At 39.8% G+C, this 17,896-nt stretch overlaps 1 protein-coding gene across 1 annotated transcript in view; it reads right to left on the bottom strand.

Annotated features, from left to right (window-relative positions):
• Positions 1-17,509, bottom strand: part of ITGB6 (integrin subunit beta 6) — a 120,452-nt gene extending 102,943 nt beyond the window's left edge. Inside the window, exon 1 of the mRNA XM_077272857.1 lies at positions 17,295-17,509. The gene's annotated coding sequence lies outside the window, so the exon portion shown is untranslated. The remainder of the gene's footprint in view (positions 1-17,294) is intronic.
• Between the last annotated feature and the right edge of the window lie 387 nt (positions 17,510-17,896).

The raw sequence follows: 17,896 nt of genomic DNA, 5'->3' as shown, positions 1-17,896 counted from the left end.
CTATGCCTGACCAATTCATCCCCCCCACTTTTTTTTTACAATTGTGTATTTTGTCATGAACTCATATGATCTTTTTTGCTCAGAATAGTCACTATTTTGTCAGACATGAAAAATGTTTTCGACAAAATAATTTGGTCAAATTGCCCTTTTCTCCCAAAAATGTGTTATGGTTTTACATCTTGCATTGCTGACCACCACCTTGTATTATTCATGCTTGTATTGTGGAAGCAAAGCTGTACTTTGGAATCCTGAAAAACACAGCAAAAAATGCAGCAATAAAAGCATCAATAAAGCCAGCAAAACCTGCTTTTTGCCTGCAAGTTTTTTACAGCCAAGACATCAGGATTTGGCTGCAGAAAAAAAAGCAATGTATGAACATAGCCTAAGGGTACGTTCCCACGTTCAAGAATTGCTGCGGTTTGACGCTGCGTATTTACACAGCGTCAAAACTGCAGAGGACAGATGTTACAGCATAGTGGATGGGATTTCTAGAAGTCTCATGCCAGTATGCAACTATGTGCACCTGCAGATCACCCTCAGAAACTGACATGCGGTGCATCTTTCAGGACCGCAGCATGTCAATTTCTTGCTTCCACAACAGAAATTAAATCATATAAATGTATTGAATGCAGTAAATTTGCATGGTTCAGTGAACACATGCAGATTTACCTGCATTCAATAGAAGGCAGTGTTTTGGATGCAGCGAAAATACACTGCTCTTTTCAGATCGTGGGCACATAGCCTAATAGAAACACGTCACCACTTCTCTATTTATCACCCACTCCTGGTTTTGGCATGTAAATACTGATGGAAAATACTGATCAAATACTGAACGTTTGAATGTATCCTGAGTCTCATTCTCAGGATTATTGTGGGTACCAGCACTCGGACTCTGAGTGGTCAGTAAGTTAAGGAGTTAACTCATGACTTTGGAAATAACCCTTTAACTCAGAACCTGGAAATAATTTTGATCTTGTTGAATGCTATATGCATAATAAACTTGCTCAGATTTAAGTGAAAAAATAATCCTGTTTTTTTATTTATTTTTAACCCCTTTTTGACAATGGGCATAATAATACGCCGATGTCAGACTCCCTCTCTTTGAAGTGGGCTCCGGCGCTGAGCCCACACCTTTCTGGCACATGTCAGTTGTTTTGAACAGCTGACGTGCCTCTAACAGCCACGGGTGGAATCGCGATCCATCCACAGCTGTTAACTAGTTACATTTTGTTGTCAAACTTTGACAGCGGCATTTAACTCGCGCTTCTGGAAAGTGCGCCGGAAACCCTGCCCATCGGCGAACCCGTCACATGATCAAGGGTCACAGATGGGTTGGCATGGCAACCAGAAGTCTCCAGCAGACCTCTATGGTTGTCACTGCTGGGTTGCTATGAACGCCGCGGTCGGCGCTCATAGCAAGTAATTCTGCTACATACAGGCGATCTGTATGTAGCTGATCCAATCAGAATATAGCAGCTTCTAGTCTTCCATGGAGGCTATTGAAGCATGCCAAAAGTTGAAAAAAAAGTTTTTAAAAATATTTAAAAAAAAAATCAAATGTACACATATTTGGTATCGCCGGGTTCAGAATCGCCCGATCTATCAATAAAAAAAATAATTAACCTGTTCGTTAAACGGCTTAACAAGAAAAAAGTAAAAACGCCAGAATTACGTTTTTTTGGTCGCCGCAACCTTGCATTAAAATGCAATAACAGACCATCAAAAGATAGTATCTGCACCAAAATGGTATCATTAAAAACGTCAGCTTGGCACGCAAAAAAATAAGCCCTTACCCAACCCTAGATCATGAAAAATGGAGACGCTACGGGTATTGGAAAATGGCGCATTTTTTTTTTAAAACAAACTTTAGATTTCTTTTTTCACTACTTAACTAAAAAAGAACCTAGACATGTTTGGTGTCTATGAACTCATAATAACCTGAAGAATAATAATGGCCGGTCAGTTTTAGCATTTAGTGTACATGGTAAAAAAAAAAAAAAAAAAAAACAACTGTGGGATTGCACATTTTTTTGCAATTTCACTGCACTTGGAATTTTTTCCCCGTTTTCGAGTACACAACATGGTAAAACCAATGGCGTTCTTCAAAAGTACAACTCGTCCCACAAAAAACAAGCCCTCACATGGCCATATTGACCAAAAAATTAAAAAGTTATGGCTCTGGGAAGAAAGGGAGCAAAAAATGAAAACGCTAAATCAAAAATAGCTCCGGTCGTTAAGGGGTCAAGTAGTTTTTCTTAGTTTGCTGGTGTGGCTACTTTCAGCTCAAGGTTCCACTTTGAGCATTTGTTGAGCATGGTTAATTTGTAAAAAAAATAGGTTGGAGCAGATCTAATATCTGCAGCTGTTCGCATTGTGTTATTCTATGTGATTCCTTGTGTAATTTCCCTGGGTTCAGGAGGTTATGGCCACTGAAGGGTCGGAGACGGCTCCTGCATTACTATGGTCTCCTCTCACAGTTTACACTGAAATTATTATTATTTGTTGTGTTCATCAGATTATCTACAAGTCATGGAATGATTCTTCAAATGATCAATTTTGTACTTTTTTTTTACTGTAATGCATGCATTTGGGGATAAAAATAATTTTTGGAATTCAGTTTAATTAAAATGTTGCATCGTTTGTCTTTTACAGACTCTTTGTTTCACTGCACATTCTACTTTGTTGTGGACTGTGGTCACAAATCAGCTGAGAGGAGCTCAGAAAAAAACTGATAAAAAAGACACCAGTTCTCTCAGACTGAGCTCACTGACAGATTCTCGGTTAACCCATTCTGCAGCCAGCAATAGACAGTGCCACAAAAGGGTTATAAATGATTGTTTTAATATAACCAATTTACAAAAATGATTTTTAGACAAACAATACATGCATTTAAGTGAGAAAATAATATTGTCCAAACAATTTAATTTGCAGATTTAGGGTACGTTCACATCTGTGTATATAAAGTAGCTGAGAACGTCAGCCAGAAAAGTCGGAGAGTGTCATACATTTTTTTCCCCATCTAGCATCCGTATGCAATGCTTTTTTAACATCAACTTTTTTATACTGTAATTCTCTATGTCATTTCAATCTAGTTTTCAAACTAATAAAACAATTGGATGGATGGATGGATGGATGGATGGATGGATGGATGGATGGATGGATAGATAGATAGATACAGGTGCTTCTTATGAAATTAGAATATCATGAAAAAGTTAATTTATTTCAGTTCTTCAATACAAAAAGTGAATCTCATATTACATAGAGTCATTACAAACAGAGTGATCTATTTCAAGTGTTTATTTCTGTTAATGTTGATGATTATGGCTTACAGCCAATGAAAACCCAAAAGTCATTGTCTCAGTAAAATAGAATAATTAACAAAAAAACACCTGCAAAGGCTTCCTAAGCATTTAAAAGGTCCCTTAGTGTGTTTCAGTAGCTCCACAATCATGGGGAAGACTGCAGACTTGACAGATGTCCAGAAGGCAGTCACTGACACACTTCACAAGGAGGGGAAGCCACAAAAGGTCTTTGCTAAAGAAGCCGGCTGTTCTGAGCTCTGGAGATGACTGGAGGATATGACATGATGTAACAGCAGAATAGTGACCGCAGCACTGGAGGATATGACGTGCTGAATGCTACAGAGAACAGGAAAAAAAAAAAAAGCAACTATGTTTTGTGGACTATCCTTGAATTTAAGGACAGTTGGCAATGCAGGATATAGTGTGAACGGTATATAAAGATCACTGTCCGTTCAGAAGCTGAGCTCACCATGATCTGATAAGTCTGAAACAGATACTGTGCTGCAGTCAGTCAGGTCCATACACCCACCAGTGCGCCCCACCCGCTGCCGTGTTCTGAATTCCTATTAACATTTTCATCCTCTGAAGTCTTCATTAATAAGTGTGGGCGAGCTGAGCGAGCGTCCCCGACTCTGGGCACAGACTGTGGGCACAGATATTCTGGGACAGGCTCATTTATTTATTTAGTTTGTGCAGATATAATTTGAGAATCTATCTATTATCTATCATGTATTCTCTATCTATTATCTATCTATCTATCTATCTATCTATCTATCTTTTATCTATCATATATCTACCTGTATTTATCTATCTATCTATCTATCTATCTATCTATCTATTATCTATCTATCTATCTATCTATCTATCTATCTCATATCTATCTATCTACCTATCTATCTATTATCTATCTATCTATCTATTATCTACCTATCTATCTATGATCTATCTATCTCTATCTATCTATCGATCTATCTATTATCTATCTACCTGTCTATCTATCATCTATCTATTATCTATCTATTATCTATCTATCTACCTATCTATTATATATCTATCTATCTATCTATCTATCTATCTATCTATCTATCTATCTTTTATCTATCATCTATCTACCTGTCTCTATCTACCTGTCTCTATCTATCTATCTATCTATCTATCTATCTATCTATCTATCTATCTATCTATCTATCTATCGATCTATCTATTTATCTATCTATTGTCTATCTACCTGTCTATCTATCGTCTATCTATCGTCTATCTATCGTCTATCTATCGTCTATCTATCTATCTATCTATCTATCTATCTATCTATCTATCAATCTAGCTATTATATACACTCACCGGCCACTTTATTAGGTACACCATGCTAGTAACGGGTTGGACCCCTTTTGCCTTCAGAACTGCCTCAATTCTTCGTGGCATAGATTCAACAAGGTGCTGGAAGCATTCCTCAGAGATTTTGGTCCATATTGACATGATGGCATCACACAGTTGCCGCAGATTTGTCGGCTGCACATCCCAAAGATGCTCCATACAAGGCAGGATGGATCCATGCTTTCATGTTGTTTACGCCAAATTCTGACCCTACCATCCGAATGTCGCAGCAGAAATCGAGACTCATCAGACCAAGCAACGTTTTTCCAATCTTCTACTGTCCAATTTCGATGAGCTTGTACAAATTGTAGCCTCAGTTTCCTGTTCTTAGCTGAAAGGAGTGGTACCCGGTGTGGTCTTCTGCTGCTGTAGCCCATCTGCCTCAAAGTTCGACGCACTGTGCGTTCAGAGATGCTCTTAGGCCTACCTTGGTTGTAACGGGTGGCGATTTGAGTCACTGTTGCCTTTCTATCAGCTCGAACCAGTCTGCCCATTCTCCTCTGACCTCTGGCATCAACAAGGCATTTCCGCCCACAGAACTGCCGCTCACTGGATTTGTTTTCTTTTTCGGACCATTCTCTGTAAACCCTAGAGATGGTTGTGCGTGAAAATCCCAGTAGATCAGCAGTTTCTGAAATACTCAGACCAGCCCTTCTGGCACCAACAACCATGCCACGTTCAAAGGCACTCAAATCACCTTTCTTCCCCATACTGATGCTCGGTTTGAACTGCAGGAGATTGTCTTGACCATGTCTACATGCCTAAATGCACTGAGTTGCCGCCATGTGATTGGCTGATTAGAAATTAAGTGTTAACAAGAAGTTGGACAGGTGTACCTAATAAAGTGGCCAGTGAGTGTATCTTTTTAGCTCATGAGGTAGGAGTTCATTTAATAATGGTCTAAAAATGATCTGGGATGAGAAAGAGAAATAGCCACTTAAAAAGCAACATTTCCTCATGAAAGTATACATTACTTTGTCTATGTATATGATATATTTCTTATTAGAGCAGCATTTTGTGCTCCAGAGCTGCTCTTCCTTCTCTGTCTAGTAGAGCTGATTGCAGCCATTTGTCAAGATTATTGTCGTCAGGTCCTGTGGTCACTTACCTGCATGCAAATACACACATACTATCCCATGCATTGCCTTTCCCCTGTCTGTCTTCACCTGTGCCTACTTTTTAAAAGTCCTCAAAACAAAGGAACGTCTACACCAGAATCGGATAAACCACATGACAGCCCACGGACAATCTGGAAGTTACAGATTAAAATAGATAAATCTCTGGGTCCGGATGGCATACACCCACGAGTACTAAGAGAACTAAGTAATGTAATAGACAAGCCATTATTTCTTATATTTAGGGATTCTATAGTGATGGGGTCTGTTCCGCAGGACTGGCTCATAGCAAATGTGGTACCAATATTCAAAAAGGTCTATAAAAGTGAAGCTGGAAATTATAGGCCAGTAAGTCTAACCTCTATTGTTGGTAAAATATGTGAAGGGTTTCTGAAGGATGTTATTCTGGATCATCTCAATGAGAATAACTGTGTAACTCCATATCAGCATGGGTTTATAAGGAATCGCTCCTGTCAAACCAATCTAATCAGTTTTTATGAAGAGGTAAGCTACAGACTGGACGAAGGTGAGTCATTGGACATAGTGTATCTTGATTTTTCCAAAGCGTTTGATACCGTGCCACACAAGAGGTTGGTACACAAAATGAGAATGCTTGGTCTGGGGGAAAATGTGTGTAAATGGGTAAGTAACTGGCTTAGTGATAGAAAGCAGAGGGTGGTTATAAATGGTATAGTTTCTAACTGGGTCGCTGTGACCAGTGGGGTACCGCAGGGGTCGGTATTGGGACCTGTTCTCTTCAACATATTCATTAATGATCTGGTAGAAGGTTTACACAGTAAAATATCGATATTTGCAGATGATACAAAACTATGTAAAGCAGTTAATACAAGAGAAGATAGTATTCTGCTACAGATGGATCTGGATAAGTTGGAAACTTGGGCTGAAAGGTGGCAGATGAGGTTTAACAATGATAAATGTAAGGTTATACACATGGGAAGAAGGAATCAATGTCACCATTACACACTGAACGGGAAACCACTGGGTAAATCTGACATGGAGAAGGACTTGGGGATCCTAGTTAATGATAAATTTACCTGGAGCAGCCAGTGACAGTCAGCGGTTGCCAAGGCAAACAGGATCATGGGGTGCATTAGACGAGGTCTGGATACACATGATGAGAGCATTATACTGCCTCTGTACAAATCCCTAGTTAGACCGCACATGGAGTACTGTGTCCAGTTTTGGGCACCGGTGCTCAGGAAGGATATAATGGAACTAGAGTGAGTACAAAGGAGGGCAGCAAAATTAATAAAGGGGATGGGGGAACTACAATACCCAGATAGATTAGCAAAATTAGGATTATTTAGTCTAAAAAAGATGACTGAGGGGCGATCTAATAACCATGTATAAGTATATAAGGGGACAGTACAAATATCTCACTGAGGATCTGTTTATAGCAAGGAATGTGATGGGCACAGGGGGCATTCTCTGCGTCAGGAAGAGAGAAGGTTTTTCCACCAACATAGAAGAGGATTCTTTACTGTTAGGGCAGTGAGAACCTGGAATTCCTTACCTGAGGAGGTGGTGATGGCGAACTCAGTCGAGGGGTTCAAGAGAGGCCTGGATGTCTTCCTGGAGCAGAACAATATTGTGTCTTACAGTTATTAGGATCTTTAGAAGGACGTAGATCTGGGGATTTTATTCTGACGGAATACAGGCTGAACTGGATGGACAAATGTATTTTTTCGGCCTTGCTAACTATTTTACTATGTTACAGCAGTAATGCAAACTTGTAAAAACTTCCTCTATTAAGAAGTGTGGTAATAGTTGCGTGTCCATCTGTCTATCCATATATCAATCTTTATGATGTATCTATCTACATCACATCCATTTATAGGTACACAATTAACCAGAATATGTAACGAGTCCTAATGCATTATTAATTTGGTATTAGCCATTATACCAGGCCAATATTCTGTGACTTTCCCTCAGTGAACTCATGCTAAATGAGCTGCAGCAGGAACAGATCCAAAAACCAGTCTGATAATATTCCCAGTGCCGCCGCCTCTTGCTCCTGTCCCTGGACCAGTGCTGGACACCAGTGTGACTGAGGAGTCCATCAATCTGGCAGCTCAGAGAAGTCACACAATGAGCCGCGATGTATCAGGTTCTCCCCGCACAGTGGATGAACAATATATAGACGTATAGTGTCCGCTGTAAGGTGATAAGATGTTCTGCAACAGCTGTGAGTAATGATGAATCCTTGGCTTTATCTGCAGATGACGTAGCGATGGCCGGGCCACAGCAGCTGCTCCCAGAGTCACCTCTGTAATCCGGGGCTTAGTATTCTCACATGTTTTATACAGTAGTTTGGTTCTAGTTAACTGTGTGCTTTCTGAAATATATGTATATATCCAATATCTATCTATCTATCTATCTATCTATCTATCTATCTATCTATCTATCTATCTATCTATCATCTATCTATCTATCTATCTATCTATCTATCTATCTATTATCTATCTATCATCTATCTATCTATCTATCTATCTATCTCAAATCTATCTATTATCTATCTATCTATCTATCTATCTATTATCTATCTATCTCATATCTCTATTATCTATCTATCTATCTGTTATCTATCTATCTATTATCTATCTATCTATCTGTTATCTATCTATTATCTATCTATCTATTATCTATCTATATCTCATATTTATCTATCTATATATCTATCTATCATCGATCTATCTATTATCTATCTTCTATTAGATATCTATCTATGATCTATCTATCATCTATCTATCTATCTATCTATCTATCTATATCTATCTATTATCTATCTATCTATCTATTATCTATCTATCTATCTATCTATCTATCTATCTATCTATCTATCTATCTATCTATCTATCTATCTATCTATGATCTATCTATCATCCATCATCTATTAGATATCTATGTATGATCTATCTATTATCTATCTATTATCTATCTATCTATTATCTATCTAATGTATCTATCTATCTATATCTATCTATCTATCTATCTATCTATCTATCTATCTATCTATCTATCTATCTGTCCATCTATCTATGGTAACATTTATCTAATATCTTTCTCTCCCTATGTATAATATATAACTTTCTCCTTAGCCATCTGTCTATATTTATCTATATTTATAAATTAATAATTGCTTTGGCTAACATTCCATCTTCTCTGTATAACATTTACATTTAATTAAAAATAATTTCCAATCACACCTAAATAAAAGCCCAGTGAAAAGTACTAATCATGGGAATAATAGGAGAAAACTCCCAAATTATTGAATATTAATTAAGGCAATAATACGGTATATACATAAATCTACCAGCCAGGAGGCACCGTAAGTCTGAAAGGAGAAAGCCTTTCATTTGGCGCAGTGTATCATGATGTGAACTCTGGGGTTTTCCATAGGGAAACAATTAAATCGACTGAGTTTTCTTAACTAAGTGAGTGCACAGAAGAACAATGAATTGCCATTGCCACATGTATGTGTCACACCAATGTGTCAGACTATTCAATATTAGACGCCGGCTGTCAAATTTAATCCAGAAAATACCTGGCAACAAAAGAGAAAAATGTATTCCAGGAGTAATCTGTGTGTTACAGCAGAAGCTTTCTAAAAAAAAAGCACCTGACCACATCAAATAGTGTTCTATGGGGCTGCAAACTTTCCCACATGAGTAGGGGTGAGTCAGTGTGTGCAGCAGCGCAGGGGTCCAAGGAGGCTCCTGGCCGCACATCGCCCTTACATCAGGCATTCCCACACTGACACGCTCCACTATAATGAGGCACAGACTTCTCGACACATCGTCCTCCACATTAAAGGGTTCTAACATTCACCCTAAAAAAGTTGGCAAACGTACAAGAATAATGGTGCAACTTAAAGGGGCTGTTCAGGACAGAGATATTGATGACCTACCCACAGGATGGGTCATCATAAGTTTTTCTTGTATAAAAAAAAAATCTGATGGAGTTTTCTGCTATCAAACAGTCCTTGAAAAATGGTCAGCACATTGAAGGCATCCGAGTGCTGTCCATTTTTTTTTTTCATAAACCCAAAGACTTGCATTGGCGAGTTTGGTCTATGACTCGGGTCAAAACCAGAGGTCACCATGATTTTGTGTGGTCCACTTGGACTATAATAAATGTGAGTTCTATTTATGAAAATCACATCTGAGTGATCCCTTAAGGTGCGTCACCCCATGCCAGGAGCGCCACTTTAAATAAAGATTAGGAGAAGTTACACAGTAGGAACGTAACTTGGGAACTGAAGAATGTAATAAAAAGTCACGCATCGTGGCACACACCATATATGTGCTTTCATTTACGAGTTTTCATTCCTCATGCCACTATTCAAAAAAATGACGGTGTTTATTGAGTGAGGAGGGGACATTTTATTAAAGTTAAAGCCAAAAAAATGAGAGCAAATGGGAGGGCAAGACGTTATGATTTATGGTTTTCATACAATCCATGGTGTGTCAAAGTTTAAAATAGGTGCGAGTTTGTTAAAAAAAATGTGGGGCATTTCACTCCAAAGACATAAAATTTATGGGAACATTCATAGGACAAGTACACAAGGTACATTCACACAGATCGGATACACAGGATATATTCACACAGATCGGATACACAGGATATATTCACACAGATCGGATACACAGGATATATTCACACAGATCGGATACACAGGATATATTCACACAGATCGGATACACAGGATATATTCACACAAGTCTGAAATTCAGCTGCGTATCTCATGCACATGATGCAAAATATATCTGCAGCAGGAATTGACAGGAGCTGCGGGTTCAGGATCAGCAGAATGTAAATTTATGCTGCGGATTTAGGTGCCAATTTCAATATACATAGTTCCCTTGCTCATTCTTTGCTGTGATAAATGCCGCTGTGGCATCCCTGCTGTGGATGGTTCACAGTGGAGATGCTACATGGGAGAACGTAGCCTTAGAAATACAAAATGCCAAGAAAATGTCCAGATGTCTTCTGAATAATGCATCAGTAATATATGTGATAATGAACCCAAAATAAACTCTTTTACCTACATATAAATATACAGAATTGATCACTTATTTTAATTCTACACTGCTCAAAATAATAATAAAAGGAACACTTAAACAACACAATGTAACTCCAAGTCAATCATAGTTCTGTGACATCAACCTGTCCAGTTATGATGAAGCAACTGTCATTTTCAATTAATATCTCCTGCTGTTGTGCAAATGGAACTGACAACAGGTAGAAATGATCGGAAAATAGCAAGATAACCCTATAAAGGACTCTTTCTGCAGAGGGGTGACCACAGACCATTTCTCTGTTCTCATCCTTTTTGGCTGTTTTGGTCACTTTTGCATTGTGTCGTTGCTCTCACCCCTAGAGGTACTGGCTGGCTGTTTTGGTCACTTTTTCATTGTGTCGTTGCTGTCACCCCTAGAGGTACTGTGCAGTAGCATGAGTCAGTGTCTACAACCCACAGAAGTTGCTCAGGTATTGCAGCTCATCCAGGATGGCACATCAATGCGAGCTGTGGCAAGAAGGGTAGCTGTGTCTGTCAGCTCATTTTCCAGAGCATGGAGCAGATGCCAAGAGACAGGCCAGTACACCAGGAGATGTGGAAGGGGCTGTAGGAGGGCAACAACAGCTGCAGGAATGCTACCTCCTTCTTTGTATAAGGAGGAACAGGAAGAGCAATGTCAAAGCCCTGCAAAATGATCTCCAGTGACCACTAACATTCATGTGTCTGCTCAAACTGTCAGAAACAGACTCCATGAGAGTGGTATGAGGCCCCAACGTCCACAAGTGGGTGTTGCTCTTAAAGCCCAACACCGTGCAGCGTGATTGACATTTGCCAGAGAACACCAAGATTCACAGCATGATGAAGTCTTTGATGCTATGGAATGGCCTGCCCGTTCCCCAGACCTGAATCCAATTAATCATATCTGGGACATCATATGTCGCTCCATCCACCAATGCCACGTTGCACCACAGAATGTCCAGGAGTTGACTGATGCTTTAATCCAGGTCTGGGAGGAGATCCCTCAGGAGACCATCTGCCGCCGCAACAGGACCGAGCATTTTAGGGAGGTCATGCAGGTACGTGAAGGCCACACACGCTACTGAGCATCATTTCCTTGTCTTGAGGCATTTCCACTGAAGTTGGATCAGTCTGTAATTTAATTTCCAACTTTGAATTTGAGTATCACTCCAAATCCATACCTCCATGGGATATTCATTTTGATTTACAGTGATCATTTTTCTGTTTTATAGTTCTCAACGCATTCAACTCTATAATGAATAAAGATTTGCAACTGGAATAATTAATTCAGTGATATCTACGATGTGGGATTTTAGTGCTTCCTTTATTTTTTTAGCAGTATATTTGAAGGCATAGCAATAACACAAATAGTAAGAACATAACAAACAATGGAGCATTTCCTATATTATAGCGGATTAATATAATACTATAAAAACATACTGCAATTATATCTCAACATGTCTGTCCCTGTATTTTTAGGGACAATTTAAGGGTGGGTAAAAGAAATCATGAAATCAAGCAATGAATGAAAATGTTAACGCTAAGCTTCTTAACCTTATTGGATTTTCACTTTGTTCCATTGATATAACTCAGGCCCAAATTTTGCATGTATGGACAAAGCTGATAATTTGGGAATTTCTTCTGGCATAAATAGGCTCTTGATATGAGAGGGCAGAACAGGAGTAGGAGTTACCATGAGTCACCAAGAAGAAAGTGGAACATGGGATGACTAGGTAGACAACGCTGAAGACTTCTCCAGAGCTCATGGGAAGTCTCGATGTTCACTAACACCACTTGTTTCTGATGAGTAACTCAACACCTGTTGTGGCCGGAGGGGATGATGAGAGAAGAACCCATTATGCACCCACTGGCACTGATATGCAACAGTCCGGACATGCTCTGCAGAGTACTCCTCCATAATATGAGGGCTTTGTAGCCATAGCCAGGAGCCTACAAATACCTCTTCAATTAGGAAGAAGTAACAAGGAAAGAACATGGCTTGAGTCATAAAAACTCTCCCATGAAGGATTATATATCAGTGTGTAAAAGAGAGAGGAACTATAATGTGCCCTCTATTTGGTGTCAGAAGGACCTGGTCTTTATTTACCCATGCACATTCACTGTTCCCATTAACAAGGGTCTAAAGTCCCATATAATTGGAGCAATATTGTTCATGAGTGTCTACCGCTACGTTCATGTGTATGGGTCTTTGGGATACGTGGTGCGCCACCGCTCCTATAGACATTGGTGGTCCTCTACCGCTCTGTTTACATGGGGAACATTGGTCCCCTCATTCCTACATCCAGTTTTCTCATCGGTGTGTTGTTCATTTTTAAAACAGATGGCACACTGGTCAATAGACTTCAATGGAACCATCCAGACTGTATTTATTTTAGTGGACCCATGTATCCGCTCCGTTAAACTCAGTGCATGTCCTATTCTCATCAGTTTTTGCAGGTCAGACTCGGCCACTAAAGTCTATAATGATCCAATAGTAATGGGTGAAAAGCACAAAACATATTTTTTTATTAGTTTTTCACCCATTTTTATCTGATCTATTGTTAAGTGAGAAAAAAGTACAAAAAAACGGATGCAAATGAATGTAAAATAGATGAAAAATGGATGACCCATAGGAGAAAAATTATCAATTTTTTGATTCATGTAAAAACAGTATGCATACAGAACGAACGTTGAAATGATTGCTCTGTCTACATACCGCATGTCATCTATTTCCTCATTGATCCTATTTGTTGTTCTATAGGGTGTTCAGTGACCTAGCATAGGTTGCCAGCGCCAAGTATTTTGCATCACTTAGCTTTTGAACTATTAGCATTCTCTCAGTTTCTTCTATTAGTCCAGTATTGGACCCCAAACAATTTACAATTTTATTATCCTAGCCCAAACCCTAAGCCTATCCCTAGCCATAATTCAAACCCTAAGCCTAATACTATCCCTAACCATAAAACCGTGCATAACAATAACCTTAGTTAGGGTTACGAAAAAGTGTAAAAATATAAAAAAAATAGCTCTTAGCTATCGATGAAGCAATATTGAATCTTGTGCACTAAACTATACAATACTGAATGTATTCACTATGTGCTAATCTTCTGTAATCTCTGTTGCTGCTTGTACAGAGCACAGCAGTCGAGATGAGTTTGTCATCGGCTGCTGCGCTCTGCATAGGCAAATAACAAAGCTCACTTCTTTATACTGAGATTTCTCATTTCATTCTCTGTCTATGCAGAGTGCAGCAGCTGAAGACAAGCTGATCTCGCTTGTTGAGGTTTGCATAAGCGGTTTTACATGTACCTACTGCGCCACTCAATCATTGCAATGCCACTGGTCTGACACCTGTGCCCACATTATATGGGAGAAACAGACACTTAAATGCACAATCAGAAAAAGTACAATTAGCTGATCTGTTGGCTTCTAGGATTGGTCACAAATGTATCCTCATCGTCCTCAAAAAATATGCTCGACTCCCCACGGCTGCATGTCTCGCGGCTGTTCGACAGTTGCAACACATGCAGGATTGCCTAACAAACAGCCAATCCCTGCATGTGTTGCGGCTGTCGAAAAGCCATAAGACATGCAACTGCAGGGACTCGAACATATTTTTTGAGGATGTTGAAGACACTCTGTTGAGGAGGATTTGGAGAGTTTCCACTCATTTTCTATTCGAAATGACTCTTAAAAAAACTCAGTGTGCACATTGCCAAAGTTACGTTTAATTTCACCAGAATGTTCCTGTCCCTTTAAGAAAGTTTGACGATAATATAACCAATATTACTGCCAATTTTCCGGGCTTGACCGTTGATGTAAGAAATCAAACTGGCATTATAGTGATATTTGATGCCTTCAGTTCAGGTCATTAAAAGGGTTATCACAAAAAAAGCATTAATCACCTATCCACAGGATAGATGATAAACCTACTGTACAATCGGCAGATGCCATATCTTGAATATGAATGGAGCAGTACTGCATATGTGTGTCCACCATTCCAGTCACTGTCTGTAGGATGTGTGACACACGTGCACTTCTACTCTCATACTCCCTGTGACAAAGTCACTGGCAAAGTACTGGAGAGGAGATATGTTTCACTGAGGCTGTTAGCTTCAGTGATTTGAAACCCAGAAGTTTTGCTCCAGCACACTAAGTGTTGAGAGAGGTTAATCAGCCATTTTAAAAGGGCTGGGTTTTTGTGAACAAACATAGAGCAGGTGGGAGTTGGTCCCCAATCTCCACCCCAAGATGTGGTGTGGGATTTAAATAGTCAGCCTTCTGAAGCATTCAGTGTTCAGTGTTTCTGGAGAGGCTAACTCCAAAGAGTTGTTCATGTTTGTGCTAACATGAACCGTGTGTTTTGCTAACCCTGAGTGGGCGGATCCCCGCCACAACAAGGACTGTGCTTTGTGTTATGCTTTTGTTTTTCCTTAGGCCATAAAGGCCATGTTTTGTTTTTGCCAACTCTGCACTGGTTTATGCAGTATCTTTAATAAACCAGTGAGAGGTTTAAAGAAATGGTGTTCCTGAGTCTTCCTCTGTATGCAGCCGAGTGAGCCGATCTACCACACTCCCATAAGAGTGAATATTACAGGTTATGGGTACTAGATTTTTGCTGATAGAACTTAGATCCTGGGATTTATTCTGGAGCTGAATTTCCCCCTTAATGTGGAGCAATTAGCATTGGCCTCATGGCTTTTTTGCCTTCTTCTGGATAAACACACCAGTACTTATAAGTTGAACTCTGAATCTATGACTTTTTTGAAACTTGACAGCAATGCATAACTATATATATGGTATATTCACATGGGACTTTAGGATGTGAAGCCTTACACTGACAATTGCAACCAACCATTGTCATCCATTTTGGAGTCTATGGGAGCAGATTTTTGTCACCTGGTCACCCAGATTGCTTCAAAATATACACAAACTCTTCCTCAGTCTCTCAACTTTCCTTGTTTGCCAATCTTGTATGTGGAAATCCAGCAATCACAGGCCCCTGTGCCTACATGAATTAGTATCAGGCACTGGTTGTATGATTTCAGCATGATATGTTTGATTCTAAAACACTGCAGTATTTAGGAGAGGAACATACTTTAAAAGTCGCTGCGTACCGAGCTGCAGGACATGTAGTAGGACATGTAGGTCTCCAGCAGCATCTCCCCACCTGCTACCAGTGACTAAGGCCTCTTTCACACTTCAGTTGTTTGGCGTCAGTCTAAAACCGCCAGTTTCCTCAAATAACGGATCCGTCATTTTTTTTTGGCGGATCCGTTATTTTCCCATAGACTTGCATTGGCGACGGATTGTGATGGATGGTCGTCCGTTCCATCCGTCATGCGACGGATCCGTCGAAATTTGGCGGACGTTGTCTAGACATAGACGGATATTGAAACGTTTTTTGTCAACCCCGAAATGACGGTTCGCGGCGGATCCGTCGCATCCGTCATTCCATAGAATGGCCGCCTATGGGCGACGGATCCGTCGCGACCGTCATTTCGGCGGATCCGTCGCCCCAATCCGCTTTTTCAATTGCGCATGCTCCAAAAAGTAGATACTTTTCCCAGACAACCCCCAAGTAACGGATCTGTCAAAAAACCGGATCCGTTGGAACCGTTTTCTCAACAATTGTGACGGATCCGTCGATCCGTCACTATGTCGGAAGTGACTGACGCCAAACAACTGAAGTGTGAAAGAAGCCTAACAGGTCTCTCCCTATACCAAAATGCAGGGAAACGCCTATCACTTCAAGGCAGTGGGCGGCGGGAAGCCACTGGGGACTGCCTGTCTGACTAGTCTCCCGTGTGGCTCGGTTCCCAGTGGCTCTTAGGGTGCAGTCAGACGGCCGTATAAATTGGACTGAGATCTGAACACAATGATCGACTGGCCTTTCAGCTCCCTGACAGCTTCATGCATTTCTATGCCACACTCAGGGAGAGCCGCTAGCCAGTCCGTGCATACCTTCTGATCTCGGCCGTTTGACTGTGCCCCAAAAATATTTTTTCAGAGTCAAACATACATGTCTGAAATCATGCAGCCAGGTTTCCTTTAATACTGCATCCAAGGGCCATGAACTAACAACTGCAAATGTGTTTTAACATTTGCACTAAAAAAAACACTGATTTGCTTATATTCCTAATAAAAAACTTGCAAATAGCAAAGAAAAAAGGAAAAAAGAAAGCTAAAATGCATATTTTAAAAACAAACATTAATGATATATTATAATAATACTCTAATTTTATGATTATTGTTTGTATCAAATACTTGAAAATAGCTAAAATGTGAAAAAGATGTGTAATAAAATTAAATAAAAAAAAAAAGTATAATAAAAGTATGCATGTTATGAAAACATCTGCTCCGAAACGGATCTGCCAGAATCATACACATGGCATCGCTTCCGCACTGGGCAAACAATATTAAAAGTAGAATGAGCCAGCTTACCTTCAAGATGTCGAATATCAGAAAAGACGCAAATTCTGCAGAATATCCATTCTGAGCTTTTCCTTGGCGTGCGTAATCTATTATCCAACCTTGATGCGAACAGATAAATCGCGCTCAGCTACTAAGAGTTGAGATAAAACCAGATTAATTTTAATTCACTTCTGAGTGATTTTGTGATAAAACACATCATTTACAAGCCTGTGGGGATCAAGTACAAGTGAATCAGAAAATGAATGCTCAGTACCAGGCCAAGTGCACTGTTAAAATTAGACTAGAAAATGTGAGTAGAAACCACCGACTGACAAATGGCAAAGTTATGTCAACCTAGTTTGTATTCTAAAGTTATGTGTACTCCACTCCTCCTATGAGCTCCCTTATCTCCCTCCCCCCATGGGCAGACGGGAGAAGATCTAGCTTCAGCATTGAAGACCAGGAATATTCGATACGAGAAAGGTTTATTTATAACCTGAGCTATGAGGGTGGAATCAGAAAGCAATTTCCAGGGACTTTGGCTCCGATTTATCAAGCAGTTTACGTCTTATGGCATAAAACTGCTTGAAATGTTGCAAACTTTTTGTGCAACTCGAAACTCAAAATGATGC

This window comes from Ranitomeya variabilis, chromosome 7, assembly GCF_051348905.1.
Source record: "Ranitomeya variabilis isolate aRanVar5 chromosome 7, aRanVar5.hap1, whole genome shotgun sequence".
Classification (NCBI taxonomy): Eukaryota; Metazoa; Chordata; class Amphibia; order Anura; family Dendrobatidae; genus Ranitomeya; species Ranitomeya variabilis.
The sequence above is the reverse complement of the archived record's forward strand: the minus strand, read 5'-3'. Positions and strand labels throughout refer to the sequence as shown.